Below are 19,004 nucleotides of genomic sequence, written 5' to 3' on the forward strand. Positions count from 1 at the left end.
CCTGGCACTCAGCACAAGTACTTAGCCCATATTAGTTTCATAAAGCACTCCTAATACTGCTGCAAGTTTAGGGAGATGCAGCACATCACCATGAGCAAGGTTTCTGTCACTGTCAGTGAGTTATTTCTGTTGTCACTGTCAGATGGCCATGATGGCTTGTTCAGCTTTTATGTGGGGCTTGCAAAGAAGTGGGGTGCAAGGTAAGTCACAAGGAGGGGTGCAGGCAAACTCAAGCTTGTCCTGTGCACAGCCCTAGACTATCAGATGTGAAGCAGATCTGGCAACCATATAGCAGAGTTAATGCTCCACCTCTTGTTGGGCATCGGACCAGTGTATTATCAAAAACATGGACTAAAGTGAGTACACCTCTAAGGCTTTCAAACCCAAACTGGGTGATTCTCAGCAGTTCTGGTTACAGAAAGAAAAATCCTCCTCCTGCCTGACCTTCTCTGCTCATGGCTCTCACTGGAGGACAGACAGGAGGAGGAAAGTGCAGAAAGCATGGAGAGATGTGTGTGTGTGCACAGGCTCAGGCACAAGTGCATTAGCATGAAAGCACATACAAGTGTACCTGAAACGAAGACAAAAAGAGACAAGAGGTCACACAGAAATAAAGGATCAGCAATCAACAGGTAAATGTGGAAATGTAAGAGAAATGGATCAAGAGGGAGAAAATGGATAAGAAAGAGAGAGAGAAAGCATTTGGACTAACTGGCAGTACAGGCCAGGAGACATCCAGGCTCCAGGTATGCATGGGAACATCAGGAATGGAGCACAAACACTCACGCACGAAGTACCACACACTGAAATAGGCACAAATGACAAATCACAGACTCATTTGGGTGAGAAAAGACCTCTGGTGCATCATCCAGGCCATTGCTGCACATTGTGGCAGATCTGATTACACCTAAACCATCCCTGACAGATGGGTGACTCATCTCTGCCTTGAATATCTCTAGTGCTGGTGGCTCTATAGCCTGCCTTGGCAGCCTGCTCTGTCACCAAACTGTTCCTAGAGTTATAAAGTTTTTCCTCATTTTTTTACTAACTGTTCCCTGCTGCACCTGAGGACCATTATGTCTTAGGCCTGTTTGTACCAACCACTGAGAAAAATGGATCCCCATCCTCTCAGTAGCGTCTCTTTATGGATTTGCAGACAGTGATTACATATCCCTTCACACATCTTTCCTCCTCAATGAATATATACCAGTCTCCTTAATCTTCTCATTTACTCTACACTTTTTAAACCTATCAGCATTTTTGTCACTCTTCCTGGAGCTTCCTCCAACACACTGTGGTTTTGGGATTGAGTGGAGACAGCATTAATTCAGCTTCCTGCCCCTTACCTGTGCCATGTCCAGTCATGAAAGGTTGAAGACTGGCTTTATTTTCTTTCCTGATACCAATTGCTGCCTGAATACCTCATACTTTATCCTCCTGAAGGGATATTATGTGCAGAGACAGACAAACACACACATGCATGTGAGCACATACCTGCCCACCTATTTTATATATTTTTAATATTTTTTTTATTTTATATAAAATATAGATTGATACAAGTTCCTTGCCTAATAGAGGTTTCAACATTAAAAGCTGCCTTAGAAGATCAGCTGGGCCTGCTGTGATGAAGAGTACCTGAAGGAGTGGAGATTGAGGAAGATGATGATGTCACATTAGACACTGGAAGAAGCCCCATTTGATGGTACCCTGATGGTTGACTGAACACTGAATATTATTCAAATCTGTGTAGACCATATCTATTTCAGAGTGCTCATTTGTCTTCCAGACCCCTGTACACTGCATTCTTCATTCTTTCCTCCTCCTTTAAAGCTTCCACTTACATGACTGGTTATCCCAGTACTCAACAGGTCTGCCCCCTATTGTTAAAGTGATGTGCACAAATGGCTTCTACACAATGCTGAAATGCCTCTGGCACTATGATTTTAGTTGCAAATGGATAACCTACATGAGGAAAAAATCAAGAAAGGAAGGACAGAGTAGGTCATTTGAGATATTATGCAGCTGCCTCCAATTGCTCACTTCAGTTTCTGAAAAGCCTCTTGGGGATTGAATTAGAAGATGGGCCTTTAAAAACATCTGGAGAGAATATCCACTAGAGCACCCAAGAATGCCATAGCATTTCCTTTATGGATTTCACAGAGCGAGCAAGTCCCAAGTAAAATGCATAACAAACACAACATACCAGGTCTTGGTGAAAAGATATTAAGAAAATAAAGGGACAATCATTTCAAAGGGTCACTGATTTACATCTACAATCAGCTACTGCACAGAAGCATGCCATTTCTCTACTTAACAGTCTGATCTGAAGGCTGACACTGTGACATACAATACCAATGCACCACTGGCCACTTGTTTGCCCCATCTTACTTAGAAGTAGAGGGTGGGATGAACAGATGGGATTTAAGCTCTAGAGGCTGTTTCTGCTCTCGGGCCAGGCTCCGAGAAAGTAATCTGTAACCAGCTTTATTGCCAATGACAGCAATTTATAGATGTGTCTGTGTGGCAGACTAATGGTCAATAATATTTCTTTTCAATACCCTACTACAACATCAAGCCAGGCATGGTGTTTATTAAGTTTCATGGAATTTCCCTGTCTGTTCTGGAAACTGTAGGTTTTTACCAAATTGCACCAGTATGAAAAGAAAATCTGAAAAATCAGTTAAGAAATGGAGAAGCATTTCATTCCTTACAGTGAAAAGAATATGAGTTGTAAAATGTCACTGCTTTGATGTGCTGGCAAACTTCCTGGAATCATTCGACCAAAGATAACTATGTTTATAAATATTTGGGATATGAAGATACTGTATATAAATTGCATTTTTATTATTATTATAAAAGTGTGGGTTTAAAAAAAAAAAGGGAAAAACAGCTCTGCGGTATATTCTAAATACATACATTAGAGTGTTTTGTGCTGTGCATAGCATGTTTTAATAAGTAAGAAACTGAATTCTACTTTCTTCCTATCCCTTTATCAGTGCAATGTGGCTATTCTCTTCTCAACTTCTCCCAGCAAGAGGTGCTGAGAGGCTGGTGGAACAGCACTGGAGTTGCCTGCAGCTATGGCAGCAGAGGTGAGCAGCACTCTGAAGATCCCTCTATCTTGAGGCTTTGTGCTACCGACCCAAAACCCCAGTATCTAAGAATCTCCCATGTAAAATCAATAGCAATAATAAAATCCCTTGGAGAATTCATGGAGTCTCTCAGATGATATAGCCAGGGCTGTGCTGGAGGAAGAGCTGGGGATGACTGCAGCTTGTTCCAGTTGCTCCTGGCAGGTTTTATTGCAGGGTGAGGCTCGAGACTGCTGCCCTTGGAACTCTCACAATCCAGATAATTGCTTTCCTATTCTTTTTACAACTGATATTTCATTCTTAAGACCAGAGAATTGCTGAAACACAACAAAAAGAGCTCCCACACCCATCTACATTCTGTTCCTGACCAGTTGGCCTCCACATTGTACCAGTCCGGGACTCTTCACGTGCAGATCTAGCAACCTCTCTGCATCATTCCCTGTTATTCCTACCCTGTCACAGACTCATTTGCATAAATGAGCTCTGCTTGGGGACCTCAGCTACACACTACAACCGCACTCCATCCAAAGCCTGGCCCCTGCACAGTCCCACTAACACACTCTGATCCTGAGCAAAAGCCCCTCCTGCTATTTTCATTCCTGCGTAAATCCATTCCTGTTAAATTGCTCTCTCTCCCATCTTGCAGTTCTATTGACATCTACATTTTCATTTGTCATCTTTTCTTGATTCCCAGCCTTTTTTCTATTATTCCCTGCAACAACAGACAGGATGCCACAACTAATTTCACTTGCACTCTGCTTCCTAAAGCTGATCTGAAAAACAAGTATTAACCCACCAGTAAACCTATCTGAAATGTGTTGAGCTGACTGTCAGCTGGCTCCATGAAAGAGAGGTAAACAATTAAGGCACAATGTTTGCAATAATCACCCTCCAGAGCATTAACTCCTTGTCATTTGAGTCCTGGATTAATAGTGCCAATTGGTCTCAGCCCTGGCTGGCACATCAGCCCATTCCCACCCACCAGGAAGGTCTCTCCAAGCACAGAGAGGCTCTCTCTTGCCTCCCTTATCATGGCTTTGCACCTTCTGCTTCCTTGAGGAATAACCATTCGCTCTACAGCCCAGGGCTGCAGGGCCTGACTCTCATCCCAGTCAGCCACCAGCTTGTGACAAACACCAGTGAAAGTCTCAGCGCTTAACACCATTCAGTCCAGATGTAAGACACATTAAATAGATATTTCACTACATAGTCAAATCCCCTCCCAAAAGAAAGGCAGAGAGTCTATATAGAAACAGCTGGAGGGAGACCTTACATCATTCCTCTGTTATTAAACTTGTGTTGCGTTCTTTAAGAAGATGAAGAAAAATTCTGCTCACATCCATATTTGTGTTTGGGGGAAACAGGATTGTTGGCATTCAAGATCCATTGGCCTTCAACAGGGTTCAAGGTTTGGAGAATCATGCCTCGTTTGCTTTCCTATTGTAAATGTTAACTAAACATAGCTCTGGTGAGAGGTGCCAGTTCAATAGCTCTGGAGATTACTCTGCCAAATTCTTTTCTTGGTCTCAGCACGTAAACCCAGAGTAATTCCAACTACCACCAGTAGAGCTACTCCAGAATTGCAGTCAGGGTGGATTTTGGCACTGCAACTCAGTTCTCATCCACAGCAAGAAGAGGACCTAGTTTAACCCCACAGCAGCGCTCCCAACAAGTTCAGCAAGACTCAGTTTTGATCACATAACATTTACAGCACTGGCAGCAACAATATTTGGTTTATGAAAGTGGAGGCCATAATATGCCCCCCACTCCACCAACATGTCTCACATTTTACCTCAATCCCTGCTGGAAAGACCAGCCCTGCTTCATAGCTTGCATAAAAAAAAGTCACAATTAGCACCAAGGATGAGATTTTTTAGAGTGAGATGATTTATGCCTGATCACATCCATTCAAACCAATAGATTTCAATGGAAGGATAATTGCAGCAAAAACAAAAAACTGAATGAAAACACTAAGAACAGCAGAAAGAACTGTAGTACCTGGATGTGCCCATGAGTGGCCCTATGTAGTTGTCAACAATATGAGCCTGCTATGTGCTACACCAGAAAGGACAATGGCATTTCCTGCCTCTCCCATCCCACTCCAAGGCTGCCTGAACCTATGCTGTGAAGTTTCTAAACTGCAGTTGTTGTTAGGTTTTGACTTGTCTCTGCTTAAGGCATTGGGATACCTGAAGAGCTCCAAGATAGACCAAGTTTTCCCCAGACTTCTCTGTGTCACAGCCAAGAGTCCAGAAGCCCAAGGTAGCATATTGCCCTCATTTCCCAATTTTCCTTTTCATTGGAAATGCTGATATTTGACCAGATCAGATTCCTCTACAGAGAGCATATCTGACATTGGGAATCTGGTTTGAAATGAAGGAGGGAACTAGTTCACTGAAAAATTCTCTCTGTTTCTCCATGCTTCCATTACTGTGGACTTTCTACACTGTACATGTGATGACTTATGATGTAGACATCATCATGAAGCTCTCTCATTATTTCATAAAAAGCCTTAAAAAGAGAGTGTTTGGGTTCAGTAGTGTTGATAAGTGTTGGATAAGACTCAGTGTTAAAGCAGCATGTGTTTGGAGGGGTTGCAGTCCATAAAAACCTCCAGATCTTTAGAGATGCACCATTATCAGCCTCACCTTGAATATTGTGAGCAGTTTTGGTCACCGCAATATAAGAAATATATTAAGCTCTTAGAGAGCGTCCAAAGGAGAGACAAGAGGATGGTGAAGGTCCTTGAGGGGAAGCCGTATGAGGAACGGCTGAGGTCACTTGATCTGTTCAGCCTGAAGGAGACTGAGGGGAGACCTCATTGCAGTTACAACTTCCTTGTGAGGGGAAGAGGAGGGGCAGGCTCTGATCTCTTTTCTGTGGTGACCAGTGACAAGACCTGAGGGGATGGCCTGAAGTCAGGAGAGGTTTAGGTTGAATATTCAAAAAAGGTTCTTCACCCAGAGGGTGATTGGGCACTGGAAGAGGTTCCCCAGGGAAGTGGTCACACAACAAAGCCTGAAGAAGTTCAAGAAGAGTTTGGATGATACGCTGGGGCACATGGTGTGACTCTCAGGGATGGTCCTGCGCAGGGACAGGAGCTGGACTTTGTAATCCTTGTGGATCCCTTTCAACTCGGTATGTTCCATGATTCTGTGATCATTTAGGATAGAAGACTGGTGTGTTTAGCCACCTGTGGTGTGGAGAGCAGATGTCTGTTGGCCCTGGTGGCCTAAAAGCTCACCACAGTCAAGAGCAGGACTTGGAAATTTCTACCAAGAGCAGATGACCATCACAACTCTTTGCTCTCCCATCTTGTGCCTTTAAGTGTCCAAAGAGAGAGACTAATCACCCTGTAACCTTCCCTCAGCCCCTTTTTGGTGGGCATAGAGCTGCCTGGAGTAGGGAGGGAATCGGTTTTCTCTGTATGGAGCTCTCATGTGAGCACATGCAGGATGCTATCTTCACTCTTGAGCACCTTATTATGCAAAATATATTGACAAAAATGAACAAGAGCAGAGCAGAGGAACAAAACAGTCAGATAATTAGAGCAGTCAAAGAATGAAAGGGTCAAATATGCCTGTTGTGGCTGTGAATAGGAGACAGGATATCAATATGAATACGACAAAGGGAAAAAAGCAAATGCGGACCAAATCTGAGAAAAACTTCCTGACAGCAAGGCATGGCAGCAGGTTGTGGAGTGCCTCCTAAAGCATGTAACTGAGTCCTTGCTGCTAGAAAATATATCAGAGGAAACCATGCTGGTACACAACTCAGTGCCCAAGAGGCACGCCCGTTCTGCAGTAGTGGCCAGCTACAATTATCACTCTTTGCACTTTCAAATGGACGTTTTCATTCGTGTTGCATGTCTCGAGCTCACAGGCAGCCTGCCGCTGTGCAGATGTTAAGCAGATGTCATCTCCCTCCCTCCGGTGGTTAAAGTGATTTCAGGATGAGATGATAATTAGTCCCTGAAAGGCTGTGTGCAGAATGCAGGAGGGTGCAGTACATTGCACTCTGGTGCAACTGAGAGCTGGGGCTCATTGCAAGTAAGATGTTAAGCCATGGTCCTAATGCAGGCTGATTTCTCAATGCATTTGTGCACAGTGACTCCTTGACTTGCTGCTGAGGAAGCTCAAGAAGAAGCTCCACTGAGCAGCACGCTAAGTGCCTGACTGTATTGGTCATGGCGTTCATCCAGTCCCTTAATCTGGACAGCAGTCAGTACCAGATGCTTCAGGGAAAGTACAAGTACACCACACAGACAGATGTGGAACAGCTTGTCCCCCTATATTAGGCCTTGTCCTGGGTTTTGAGACTTAGAGAAACCTTAAACCTTACTGACTGCGTGTGGCAGGCTCTCCTTCCCAGAATGTATTCTCTTTGATTAGGACAACTCTGAATACCCTCAATGGATACTGGATCTTTTTTATTTTTGAGTCCTGCTGAAAGCTGGCTATTGATGATGTTACATGACAATGATTTCTCCAGCCAACCTGTCTGTTACAAGGAAAAAAATACTCCTCTTTTTTCATCCTATAGTGTCATCAAACATCTCCTTGTTCTTTCCTCTGAAAACTGAGGCTCTCTCTTATGAACATATACTTTTACATATCCCTTCTTCTAAGGAACATACAAGCTCTGTGGGTCCTGAACTTCCAAAGAACTTTTTCCTTGCATGAAAACCCTCCCAGGCACATCATTATTCCCATCATCCAGCTCTCAGTCATCTCTCTTCTGAGACAGCATGGCTAGTCCTGCATACATTTTTTGCAACTGAGGTGCAAGAAGAGAGTTTGGGATTGCTCCATACACCATCATATTAATAGGCTGCAAAACTGCCCCCACAGTCCCTGGTCTTCTCTGCTTTGCAGGTAGGATCTTCCAGTAATTCAGCAGTGCTCTGGCAGTCTATGTCTTTCCTGTTGCCTCCTCAAACTTTGCAGTTTTTATTTAAGCCTTCCTTTCATATGCCCCATGCTTGGTGCTGATGTGGTGCGCATTCAGGAACTGTATAAACAAAGGATGTAATTACTACTCCTCCAGTTTGAAGAGTGATATATAAATGAATGGCCTTTTCAGGGCATTCCTGTAGAAAAAAAATAGTGTTGTGTCTTCACTAAATCCATCTATTAGTCTTTTCCATTATAATCAATAAATCAGTTCCCTTTTTATATGGTGATGTTGGCTCAGCTGTGATTTTCTGATGACAAAATTCATTACTCAATTGTCTCATCACTTCCTTTCTAAGTTCAAAAACATCCATTAGCACCACTATGTGAAGCCCCATTAATCTGCTTTCATTATAATAATGTTCTTATTCTTTCTTAGCATCTTTATTGCATCCCACTCATCCTTGTTGTCTCATAGGAGCTTTTAATTAATGCACTAAGAACTGATATAAAGAGCAAGCATTTTTTTCAGGTCTAGCACTTTTGGTTACTGGACAGAAACAACCCAAATTTACTCAGGTGACCCTATTCTAGAATGGAGAGATTTGGCACATGATGTAGGCTGGGTGCTTTAGAGCTGTCTGTTTTTTGCAGGTGAAAGTACAGTCAAAATAACTTTTTACTGGCTCCAAGTACTCATTTGGTTTTATTCTACTACTGTCTACCAAAAAGGTTTTTCAAAATGGAAAGGATCTATCACACTTATCCAATGCTGTTTTTGGACTTTGATTTGCTTCATAATGAAAATCAACAAATGTACCCTGCAGCAAAAGAAACTGCTGAAAGGCTCCAAACTAAGGCGAAAATGATTTCTTAGTTACCGAAGGCAACAAAAGGGATGTCCTATTCCCCCCTCCTTTGCCCACAAAGTTGAACCCTGCCTTGTCACTTAGATCCATTCAATGAGAAAAAGGAAAATGCAGTGCCAAGTCACACAGATTTAGTGCCCTTTTTCTATTTCCCACCGTCTTAGTTTCTTCCCGCCCGTAAGACTTAAGAAAAGGAAATAAACAGTTGCTCTTTCCGTGGCAGACACGTACAGTGACTCAGAGGCAGGCTACGGTAGTTGTAAGGCCCCTGGGCTTTGAATCAAAAGATGCATTTTTTAGTCCTGCATCCAACAGATGCTTCTGGGGAAGTCCTTTCACTGGCCCCATTCTGTCTTTGTTTTGTATCACTAGTGCCACCTGTACCACACTCCTGTCCTCTGCAGTGCCAAGTGGGATGGGTCCCTGGTCACCACCAGGGTCTCTGGGTGCTACAGCAGCTCAGCTGAGCTTAAGGGCTCTTGAAGCGGAGGGCTGCTCCTGTACTAAAGATTGGCAGAGGAGGCTTTGCTGCTCCATGTGTGGTCTCCTCAATGCACCACTTGTTTGGGAACAAACACCATTTGCCTCAGTCCTCCCAGGGCTCAGCTCAGCAACCCTCATCCAAAGGTGTTAAGATCTCACATGCAGCTCAAGCAACTGGGAAGGAATCTCAGCACACAGTTTTGAAGAGGCAAAAAGTCGTTGCTGGGAAGTGAGGGGTTGGAGATGGTTGCTGGCAATCTGGCTGTGTATATCCTAATTGAGAATTCCTTTCTGTGAAGGAGGATGGCATGCATTTGGGTGAGGGATTAAAACCCAAGGAAAACTATTTGCCTTGTCCTTCCAGCATGTGTTAGTATAAGACACAACAAACAACAAATGAGGAATATTAAATTCCCTTCCTTTGTTCCTCACAAAGGGAGAAACAAAGTTGGTGAACAATGGTTTTGTGGACCCCTCTAATGAAATCACGCCTTCATCTTAAACATTGCTAGTCAATGGAAAATTGGCATGTTTACTTCCTTCTAGGAGACCAAATGCAGAACTGCCTAGAAAAACAGGCAAATAAAGGGATATGTTGCAAGCTGATATCTCTGACAAGTCATAGGGAAAAAAAATTGTACACAGATTATAAAATTTATCATTAAAAAATAGAAAAACCAAACCCAAGAACTTTGCATGATACTTCAAAAGAAAAGAAGGAAAGGGGAGGTGGAAGGGGAGAACAAAAAGAAAAGAAAATCTGTCAAGAATTTTCTCACTGCATCCAAAATGCCTCAGTGAGCAGAGATACAGAAACAAGCTAATTACTGTCTTTCTTTTACTCTCTCCGTTCTGAACTCCACACACAACATTTTTTGTGATTATTAATAAAGGAACACTTTCATCTCTGTCTTATTAAGAGTTCTGGGGGAAGGAATACAGTATCTGTCAGATACCATATGGGATAGGGTGGAAACAGGAGGGAAGGAAGGAAAGGAGAATAGAAGCAAGGAGGTGACTTAGAAATCCCTCCATAGTTCCTAGGATGCATGTCCAAACTACTGAAGCTTTCTACGTAATTGGAGCAATTTCTGCTCTGCTATACTCTTCAATATTTATTTCCAAGGCCCTGAAGCTTAGAGCAGCAGGGAACATGACATGTCCCTTTACCCTCCATGGTAAAGGGTCCAGGTGTCCACAAAAAGGAAACCCCGGCCCTTGAGAAGTTAGGGAAGCTGTGGGACAGACATGAAAGTCATGGGCAGAACTCTGAGTTGAGTCCAGGAATGCATTCAAAGGTATCACACTTGTTGGATCCCAAAATATAATATCTGTAGAGAGGGATTTGAGTGGTGTTTGCCAAAGGAGTTAGCTGGCTGCTTCTAAACATTAGAAGCGAGGGTTCGTGCCACATGTTTTGGCATCATTTGCAGAGGTCAATAAGGCTAAGACAATCTCAGCTTGGGGGCAAGAAACTGGAATCCTTTATTCATACAAAAACTGGTATTTTATAGGTCTGGGTTACGACATATTCATGGAGGGGGTCCGCATATTCATTCTATTACAACTGGAGGCTTCACAGAGATGAGGTAAAAGGGCAAAACTCAGGTTAACAAATTTGAGGTCTTAACACATACTTCACAGGGGAAAACCCATTTTATCTTGGGGAAATTACTGGGTGGGGGAAGGTATTTAGGTTTACAGAATGCACAGGATCCGGGGAACACAAAGGGAGAGATAAAGCACAATAGGTCTTCTGTACAGGTTTGATGAAATTAGGGTGTGGACTCTCTGGCTTGGGCAGGGCACTCCACACCAATGATATCTCGTTTACTTCTTAAACTGAGGTTTTTTCCCCAACTTTCATAGCCCATGGCTTTTTGCAAAGACCACTCAAATCCCTCTCTGCAGATATTATATTTTGGGATCCAACAACGCTGGGAAGAGATGGTGAAGGGAGCCTGAGCTGGGGAGCAGGAGGGGATATTGGCAGACCTGGTGTGGGGAGACCTGGTCCATATACCAATCAAAACAGAGATCCACTGGTTTGAAGGGGATTCATATGGCTCCTAACCACACATCATCCAACTTCTTGCTTCCATAAACATCATGACACTCGAGTTAGAAAAACAAGAGAAATTCTTACAGTGCAGCCTCCATCCCCTTTGGGTACTGAATATTTTCTGAGTTCAGAAGAGCAGCTTAGGCGAGCTGCTTATTTGAATAAGTCAATGAAGATGGCAGGAGCCAAGAGGCACAGAAGAGCACCAGCTCACTGCCTGAATTTTGCCTGTACTGCACATCACCAGCTTAAGCACCTGCCTAATGCTTCACAAACATGAATTCACCATCTCTCTCTTCACAAACCATTGTCTGTCTTGCATACAGCCTTTGCATCCTGTCTTACCAACACTGCAGACTAGACCAAGCAGGAGACACCAGACCCTTGGGTGCAGACCCCTGAACCTAGCTGACAGCTGATTGCTCACAGCAAAACAAAACCTTTTTCTTAACATCCCTGAAACACTGGCCAAATACTGTGGTGGGGAGAGATTCAGTCTGCCAAGCATTTCTACCTGTGGTCCCAATGCAAATATTCAAACTCCCTCCAGGTTATAAACCCTCTTGAGTAAATGGACATCCACAAAATACTGTATCATCTATTCCTCCAGACAACAGGGAATTTCTGCATGTCCTACTCAGCAGACCAGAGCTCTGTACCTAAAAGCGTGTGCTTGTTCAAGCCAAACCCTCATCTGCTGAGGTTTTACCATTACACTCACCCAGAGCCAACAGTGGGTAGTGCTTTGCCATTTAACCTGGCGGGTAGTACAACATCTTTCAAGTAATCCTTCATTATACACCAGAGCTTACTAACCACTGTTTTGCAGAGAACGAAAAAACTCCCACACCTAAACAAAATCTGCCCCTCCTATGGGGCACTGTGGGCTTTTAAGACATCTTTTGCATGTGCATAAGGATCTTTGGGTTAGTTGCTTAATTTTTTTTTCTGTAGATCTTACTGAATTAAATATACTACATGATTTAAAGAGACCAGCCTTGATGATGCAGCTGGTCCCATCAAATCTATTGCAATCAGTGAGATTCACCTCTGACCTGGCAATCTGCTCTCTAGCTGCAGGAGAGCCACAAAGAGAACTTGTCCCAGGGCAGATCACAGGCAGAGATGCTCACTCTGGCTCTATACGTTCTCTCTTCCTTGTCCTGCCAGAAGGATGTTGTCTGGATAGGGAAAAGGGCTGGTAAGTGCAAAACAGAGAGTTGCCAGAATATTTCAATGCCATGCCAATGTTGTGCTGCAGGATAGTTCATAACAAGGCAGTCATCAGGCTGCCATAATTTAAACATCCCTGGTTCTCCTGATAGAGGATGCTCAGAGGACTCCTTAGAAGCACTACACCAAAAACCTCAGTTGGTTTAAAGCACCTTCGTCCTCCAACTAGATCAGTTCGTAGTTAATGTCCCAAAACCAACAGGAGGTTGACAGGAGGGAATCAACAAGTCCTGAAGATTTTTCTTTTGTAGCAAGCTGTGCAAGCAAAAAAAATAAAACCACCACACTCCAAGTGTCAGTTGCAAGTATACCTCTACCTTCCCACACTCATGTACCTCCTCACACTCAGTCTTCAGTATTAAAAGTGGACCTTAGAGTTTCTCAAAATAGATAAAAAAAATCTGGGCTATTCTGCTGCCATCATTACTGGTACAGCAACTATTCAGAGGAATCTTTGTAAAAGAAAACCTCCTTCCTAGGCATCCTGAAAAACAATTGTTTATATTCTCCTTGGATTAGGAGGGGCTAATAGGTGGCAGAAACCTCTTTCCAGAGTACAGAGCAATCTCTGCTCTTACATAAAGCAAGAGTTAATGACTCTGCTGATTTACAACCTATTTTCCACTAATACATCCAGAAGTGAATTCTCAAGAGCCTTTCACCGTACGTGAATCTGGAATACAGGACATTGATAAAACTATGTTTAGCTAGAAGATGAGAAAACAAATGATAGATAGGAGCCAAAATTACAAATCTGGGTTAATTTGTTAATGTCTTGTAACTCAAAAAAAAAAAAAAAAGCCATTTTGACTAATTTTCTTCGAGCTATGTGGAAAAAAATTCCCTCTTGCTTTCAAAGTAAACCCAATAGGGATCAAGGCACATCAATTTTGCTAATGGAACCTGGTTGCAGCCTTAATTATTATTATCTCTTTGTGACAGATTAGCGATTTACCCAGATTATATAGACATAGTGAGATTAGATTAGATAGCCCAGGCTCCATATGCTTTTTCTATCTCCCTGTGCAATACAGCAGTCAACTAACTGAATCCCTGCTTGTACTCCTGGTAATGAGGTATCTTAGTACATTTACTTTAAACTCTGTTTTCAATAAAAATTGACCAAGTTTCAGGAAGAAGAGGTAGTAAAAAAGGTGCATAGACTTGAGGGTTACCCTGATTTCAAAAGCCTAACAGTGGTGGGATGTAGGACCACACAGTGTTCTTCAAGGGTCAGCTGTTATTTTCACAGCAAGTGAGCAGAGGTGAAAAGAAATACCCACAAATACCAAAGAGACTTTGCAGGTCCCCTACAAAGGGTACATCTGCTGTCAGGCTCCTTCAAGAAAATGGGGACACTTCAGTTAGCAAGCTGTATAGGATACAATTTCTTTGTATGCAAAAACCCTGGGGTTAAAAGAACAAGCTTGTATAAACCTTGTGGGATTTTGAATGTGTTTAACAAGGTGAAGCCAAATTTTCCTAACTGAAAGGGAAAAAGAAGAAAATTTCTATGTCCCTATTGGGCTTGCAAGGTTACCTCAACCCCCTCAGCAGGCTCTACCATCATGGAATAAGATAACAGGTAGGCAAGAAGAGAAGTTTTCTTCCTTCGTAACAAGCTGAAGCTTGGGAAAGTGTAAGCAGCAAGAAGGGGAAAATTGCACAGATTTGGAATGGATAGCCCTATGCAACAATCTGCTTTGCAGTCAGACTGTCTAGGAATTTTTTTTATACAAATAAATGTTTGATCTGCTGTTCTAAAACATTAGAGCCTTCAAGACAATTTTAAAGGAGAGGCCTTCTCCTCCAGAGCTTCTTTCCAACAGTATCCTTTCCTACTCCATTTTGTATCAAAGTGCAAACATGGATATAACCTTGCACAGAGAAACCTGCATTCTAAAAGCTCTCTACTGGGAAAGGTTGTAAAGCAATTCAGCATCAAAGGCTGGGAAGAAATATAAATCCCTTCATGGCATTTGCAAGGTCTTGATTCTGCTCTGAGACTTTTTCAACAAAAAAATCGGGAGTAGTAAACGGCAAGGACAGCACATCACCTCCCCATTCCCAAAACACCTGTTTTAACACTAAGAATTTTGCTCCAAATTCTTTTGTTCATTGTGCTTATGAAAGCCACAAGATTCTGGCCATGCCGAATGGCTTTTATAGATGAAAATGCCATCACATGCTTTATGCAGAAGTTTTACAAGCTTTTCCTTTGAAAATAAAAAGTTTTTTTCCAAGGTATTCTTCTAACTCTCATGGATTCTCCTGTTTACCTCTTATGCACCCCATATTTTGCTTAAAGAAACCAAATTCCATTCCCCAGGTACTTCTCAGACAGAAATAAACTTCAGCAGGAAAATTAGTCAAAAATTCGGAGAAGTGCTTGAAAATGGCATTTATTCAGCACAGGTCATAAGGATGCTCTGAAAAATATAAGTACTAAGGACAGCTGGAGAAAGGTTAGAAAAGCAAGCTACATTAGTATTGCTCTCTTGCTCTTTCTTCCAGGAGTCCCATGTCTGATGTTACACTGTGCTCTGTATTTGAGCTGGCTTGCTCCCTTCCTCTGTCCTGCCTCATTCCACGACTTGCACGTACACCTGCCAGTTTAATTCCTTCAAAGATGAAAAAGACCAATGTTGTTCCTTCTCCCTGCCTGGTAATAATGAAAAACTGCATGAGAAGACAGAGTAATGCATACAGGGAACTCTCTGACCCCCCTTCCCAAATGGCTCCAGAGCATGGAGCTGGGGGCTGGCACTCACTCATTTGATTAAAGTGCTTCTTGCTTTTGAGATTGCCTTTTTTATTTTTCCCCCAAGAGTTTGGGTGGAGCCCTGTTTTATTTCTTCCCTTCTTCGGGGCTTGCTTGTTTATATTTTTGTATCCTGAAAGCTGTGAGTCACACTTTGATTTACAGTCTGTCTCAGGAGAGACAGGAGACCCTAATGAAAGAGAAGGCTGCGAGGGTAATTAATACCTACCAGGCATTCAACTGTACTGCTAGCGAGCAATATGTGCATGTGTGTGTGCGTGAGCACTGACAGCTGGAGATGAACAGGCAGAGGTGAGATCCACTTTGGTATAGCCCTGAGCACCCTGTTAGTCCACAGCAATGGCTGCTGACACCCAACAAAACAAGACCCCAAATGAAATTTCCCTCATAGAGAGCAAACCTGGAAGGGGACTGGGGTCACGTGAGATGAGGTAACTGCAGGAAGCCAGGGGTGGGATACTGAGGGATACAGGAGGGAGGCTGGTGCAGCACATTGATTGGGGATGCTGCGATGGAGAGAAGTCGGAAGGGTGATGGATCACTCTTGCTTAAAACAAACAAAAACCAGGCAGCTTGCCAGGAATTGCTTAGGCCAGTTTCATTAAAACTCTTCATTCATCATGCTGAAACGAGGCGGTATTTGTTATTGCAGCAGTGGTGTGCTGGTGCAGGAGCTATTATGAGAGTGGGTGGCAATAGAAGGAGGGGGCAGTGGGAGGAGATGGAAGGGTAATGAAGGATGGTGGCGACTGGGAGGCGACAGGGCTCAAGTATCACTTACCATCCGCTGAAGGGACTGAAAATCACCCTCTATCTCCTGCATGGATCTGGGCTGATAAGGCTTCACATCCATCCAGCCAAATCTCCAGGATGGGAGAGGATTCCCTGCTTCCAGGTGTATTTATTCCTCTCATTAGACCAAATAATGGCACCACAACATGCTGGGGCTTGCTGGGGTGTCAGGTTTAGCTGTGGTCATGAATCCACTTAATGTCACCTCAGGAAATCCTAACAGTGTGATACTCAAATAAAAGCACTTTACCTGCCTGGAGAGGGACTGGATGGATCTCTTATGCCTTTTCCATATCTGCAATCCCTGTTAGATCCTCCTTTCACTGCCCATGCATCCAGGGAAAGCAGAAACACGCAGGAGTGGGAACTGCCTCGTTACGTAGCTGAGTCTCCCTTACTCTTGCATTTCCTTCCACTTTCCACTTCATTGAGTGTCCCAGGCAGCTCTGGGGACACAATACTGACAACACAAAGCACACCACCATGCCCCAGCACTAACTGGTGAGGGCATGATGCCACCTGGTCAGTGGCTTTGTGAGCGACCTTAATGCCAGAGTCAAATCTCCTCAAAAGATGTAGTCTTCCTGCCTAACTACATCCAAACAAATCCCTCTCTGAACTTTTTCATCAGGCTCCCAGGCAGTGACCCATATGCCCTGCAGTTGCATGGCTGGCATTAAGGCCAGCCTTTGATTTTAAAGCCTGGTGACTGCGATTTCTCCAGAAAAATCAGGCCCCATGTAAGTGTACCTATTAAATGACACCCATGTTGGCACAGAGGGAATGCAGCTGTGTGACATGTATGTGCTTGTACGTGTGATGGAGGGGGAGACAAGGTGAAAGCTCATTTTGTTGTGATGTGTTTTATGAAGCAGTAAGAAACACTGCTTGTGCACTGATAAAAAAAATTTAGGAACACAACAATCTAAGGGTTGAGATGAAGGAAAAAAACCATTTACACTATTTACTTATCTTCACACACACCCAACAAAAGAAGATCTTGGAGTGTGCACATTCGTGTGTCTAAGCTGTATCATCAGCCTGGCTTGAAATCAGCCCTTGGGCTCCCTGGTCTGAGCTCTTGATTGGAGTAAGAGCTGGTATTTTTTTCCATAGTGGCCTACCCTTCCAATGCTTTGTATGTATGACTGAACCCACAACCAACCTCAACAGTCATAAAGCTAGCTCTGAGAAGACATTTGAAACACTGAAATAGGTACCCACAGGGCCCTCAAAAGAAACTTTAGCACCCCTCTCTGACATAGTGCTAGAGACAGGCTGGTAAGTGTGCCTGTGCATCGTGGTGCTCACTCTCCTCACATCCCAGTTATAGATACAGGTATAGATGGTCCCATTGTGAGAGTAAGAGACAAGGCTACACAAGTTACAGCTGCAACATTCCCAGTCCATCTCAGTCACAGCTAAGGGGTGTTTTTGCTATGTTCTTTGGTGTCACAAAGTACAAGCTACAAACTAGTATACTCACTGGCTATGTTTGACAGGATCTACTGCGGCAGCAGCTGCATCACGGTAATTAGTGTTGGCCCAAGATTTTTGAAAGGAACATTTTCTGGGAGAAAATTCAAGTTGAACAGAAATGGCATATTTTGCAGGAAAATATCAATTGTGTTGAAATCGTCAAGGAAAAAGTTTCATGACAGCACCTCATAGAGATAAGGCTGAAAAAAAGTTGTTTTTCAATTATATGATTATAACACAAATAGGAAGCTAAATACTTTGGTTGGTTTGAGGCAAAACATTTTTAGACTCTTTATGGATGCTTCCAACATTATAACTTTCACCACGATCTTTTCTTGGGTCAGGTAACAAAAATTTTGAAATCTTAGATTTTCCAAAGGTGAAAAACTGGTTTTCAATCACTTAGAAATTTCTCAAGGAATTATTTTTTGGCATTTCTACAAATTTCCATCTAGTTTTCAGTGAACAGAGAAATGAATGCCTTCTCCTCAGCAATGCAGACAACACAAGTAATCCTTCAGTGGAGAGAATCCCAAATTTCGGGCAGGTGTACCTGACCTAGCAGTTTTGTGAGCCAATGGTCAAGTAGCTACCAATGTATATTGCTCAAATCTTTACACATATATGTCTCTTATTTGGTTGCAGACCAGTTTAGACTATGGATAGCTTAGATTTGCCTGCAGGAACCGCAAACTGTAACCCTCCACAGGACTGCTATGACTCAGTATGAGAGGCAGGGACAAGATTTAAGCCTTACACTCCAACACCCTCAGTTCCCTGTTCTTCCAGACGCATATCACTCATATGTTTCCCAGCCTAGAAGTGCAGGGCTGGTTTTCCAATGCATGCCTTGCTTTAGCTGATTAATAACTCCCCCACCAGAAACTTCATCATAACACTTGACCTAAATATTCTCTGCACTTCCCCTGTTGGCTAGTGAGAATAATTGGTCCCTCTTCTTTGCAACACATATCAGCAAGCAGGCCTCACAGCTCCCTCCTGCCTTCTCTTCTCCAGACTTCAGTGGCATTATACCAGAGGTGAGAATGTAATTTGGCCCATTCACACCTGTCTCTCTCAGCCTTCCCTTACAGGTCTTCCCTTGCATGAAGAATTTGTCTGGTTTTCTCTGCTTTAATGGTGCACAGGGGTGTTCTCCTTGCTTCTCCAATGTGTGTCCGGCACAGCTGTGACTCAGGGAACTGGATTTAAAGAGAATGATATTTGCCCATTTACATCGATTGGGGGACTGAAAGGTTTTAACAAACCCTATTCTAAAATCAATTTTTCTGATTTAAAGGGCCCCTGCTGTATTCCAGT

General features: G+C 43.2%; 1 protein-coding gene across 2 annotated transcripts in view; it reads right to left on the bottom strand.

Moving 5' to 3' along the window:
* Positions 1 to 19,004, bottom strand: part of LSAMP (limbic system associated membrane protein) — a 1,003,852-nt gene that overhangs the window by 762,895 nt on the left and 221,953 nt on the right. The window lies entirely within an intron of this gene.

The sequence above is a fragment of the Pseudopipra pipra genome, chromosome 2 (genome assembly GCF_036250125.1).
Source record: "Pseudopipra pipra isolate bDixPip1 chromosome 2, bDixPip1.hap1, whole genome shotgun sequence".
NCBI classification, from domain to species: Eukaryota; Metazoa; Chordata; class Aves; order Passeriformes; family Pipridae; genus Pseudopipra; species Pseudopipra pipra.